Source organism: Schistocerca americana, chromosome 3 (assembly GCF_021461395.2).
Source record: "Schistocerca americana isolate TAMUIC-IGC-003095 chromosome 3, iqSchAmer2.1, whole genome shotgun sequence".
NCBI lineage: Eukaryota > Metazoa > Arthropoda > Insecta > Orthoptera > Acrididae > Schistocerca > Schistocerca americana.
The window spans coordinates 956,520,476-956,523,352 of NC_060121.1; the positions used below are offsets into that span (position 1 = coordinate 956,520,476).

At 49.7% G+C, this 2,877-nt stretch overlaps 1 non-coding gene across 1 annotated transcript; it reads left to right on the forward strand.

The window, feature by feature from the left end:
* Positions 1-2,498: 2,498 nt before the first annotated feature.
* Positions 2,499-2,573, forward strand: Trnas-cga. Its single transcript has one exon. It is a non-coding gene; the product is annotated as a tRNA-Ser (tRNA).
* The last annotated feature ends 304 nt before the right edge of the window (positions 2,574-2,877 follow it).

Here is a 2,877-nt window from a genome sequence, read left to right on the forward strand (position 1 = left end):
ATTTTTGGTAATACACGTTGTGCCAGTATAACAAACGGCGCAGTATAGTGTTGTATTTGGCTTTTCCCCCTACAGTACTATCTGTTTGGCAGTAAGTGTTGCAAACTATCTCGTTCTAATGGTGCTTCGATAGATCTGCATGCTGCCCAATCAGCGGAGCGCTCTTCACACACGTTGTGCAGTGTACGTTTGTACGTTTGAAGGGCGATAGGCTTGTGGGGACCTGCGTTGAGAACCCTAGTGTGTCGGGATGGCGAAACGTGGACTGCGTTGGACCGGGTTGCTCGGCGCGCTGGTCGCTAATGATACAACATTAGCGGAACAAGAATTTACTACATTAAAGTTCACAGTCGTATATTTTTCTTTGTGTCGACCCACAGGCCGGCGGCAGTGGAGGGCACAGCCTCGGGACTTGCTCACGCTGTAAACAATCCCTGGACGACGTCGCCCTGTGACGTCTGGCCCGTGTAACCACGGTGTCGTGCGGGTTGTAGGCTGCGTTGGCAATCGGCGTAGTCCTTATAACAGGCCTTGCTTACCAGGACGCAATCTGCGCTTTTTCGTGGGTTGGAACATAAATAGTGGCAACTATTTATTCACAACCGATACAAAAGAATTACATGTTTGCATCTGTTAGTGTCCTTCAAAGTAGTCCCCAGCGTTGTGTAGAACCCGTTGCCGGCGATGTGGAAGGCATAGCATACCGTTAGCAGACCCTGTTCTGTTGACGGTGGAATGGCGCGGTCTACTGCCTGCATCTGTTAGTGTCCTTTAAAGTAGTCCCCAGCGTTGTGTAGAACCCGTTGCCAGCGATGTGGAAGGCATAGTATACCGTTAGCAGACCCTGTTCTGTTGACGGTGGAATGGCGCGGTCTACTACCTGTCGAATCTCTGGAACAGTTCTGAAGTGAATGCCACGAAGTGGTTCTTCATCTTCGGAATCAAATCAAACTCACAAAGACTTAAATCTCAGAAGTATAGTGGATGGTACAGTAATTCCCAGTCCCATCGACCGAACAGAGCAGCCACAATTTGCGCTATATGCGTTCAAAAATGTTCAAATGTGTGTGAAATCTTATAGGACTTAGCTGCTAAGGTCATCAGTCCCTAAGCTTACACACTACTTAACCTAAATTATCCTAAGGACAAACACACACACCCATGCCCGAGGGACGACTCGAACCTCCGCCGGAACCAGCCGCACAGTCCATGACTGCAGCATCTTAAACCGCTCGGCTAATACCGCGCGGCGCTATATGCGCCCGAGCACTGTCGTGCAAAATGGTGGGTGGGTTGCGCAGAAATTGTCGCCGCTTCTTTCGCAGAGCTGGTCGCAGTTGATGCTCCTAAAACGAACAGTAATGCGACTTAAGTTCTTGTGATTTTCATTTGACTCTGAAGATGGAGCCACTTCGTGGCATTCGCTTCAGAGATGTTCCAGAGATTCGAGAGGCAGTAGACCGCTCCACTCGCACCATCAACAGAACAGGCTCTGCTAACGGTATACTACGGCTTCCACATCGCTGACAACGGGTTCTACACAACGCTGGTGACTACTTTGAAGGACAATAACAGGTGGAAATATGTATCTCTTTTGTATCGGTTGTGAACAAATAGTTGCCACTATTTGGGTTCCAAACCTCGTATCAGAGCACTCTCGTAGATATTGAAGCGGTATGATCGGGTAACCTGTCAGCATCTTGACCTGGTGAGGTGAGGAACAGTATAGTCCTTCCTCCTAGGAAAGCCAGGAATGTCGATGACTGCTTACAGGTATTAGTTGTAGCTTAGGACAACAACGGTTAGCGTTCCTCCCGTAGGCAGGGGGACGGTGCACCAGACACCATCGGTTCGGCGCAACAACCAGAACCTACTCATCAGTGGTCGGCTCACAGCGACCGAGAACGGCGGATTCGACAGATAGCAGTCTCAAAGGAGGGATTCATTTTGGCGAATGGCTGAAACGCATCACATCGTAGCTGGTGTCTTGCAATGTATAGGTGACACCAAAGCTTAGAGGTCTCAATATTTAATTATGCTTGTCTGAGGCAATGACGTTATGTCTGGCCGGGGGTGACCGAATGTGGCCTACTTTTCCGGGCTTGTGCGCTATCTCCAACACCGAGATGACGCATAACATCTTTTTGATGTGTGTAGATGAGTTTCAAGAAAAGCTTTGCATCACCTCGGTTCCGAGAGTTCAGAAAATTGGAATAAAGATCAACATACACATCATTCCCGCCCTTTTTATTACTCAGGAAAACCACACAATGCATGAAACTTCCTGGCAGATTAACTGTGTGCCGAACCGAGACTCGAACTCGGGACCTTTGCCTTTCGCGGGCTAGTGCTCTACCAACTGAGCTACCCAAGCACGCCCCGTCCTCACAGCTTTACTTCTGCCAGTACCTCGTCTCCTACCTTCCAAACTTTACAGAAGCTCTCCTGTTAGACTAGGTACTGGCAGAAGTAAAGCTGTGAGGACGGGGCTTGAGTCGTGCTTGGGTAGCTCAGTTGGTAGAGCACTTGCCCGCGAAAGGCAAAGGTCCCGAGTTCGAGTCTCGGTCCGGCATACAGTTTTAATCTGCCAGAAAGTTTCATATCAGCGCACACTCCGCTGCAGAGTGAAAATTTCATTCCACACACAATGCATGTTGTACCACCACCCAGCGACACCTTCAGAGGTGGTGGTCTAGTTTGCTTTGCACACCGGTAGCTCTAATACCGAGTAGCAGATCCTCTTGCGCTGATGCATGCCTGTATTCGTCGTGTCATACTATCCACAAGTTCATCAAGGCACTGTTGGTCCGCCGGCCGTAATGGCCGTGTGGTTCTAGGCGCTGCAGTCTAGAACCGCGAGACCGCTACGGTCGCAGG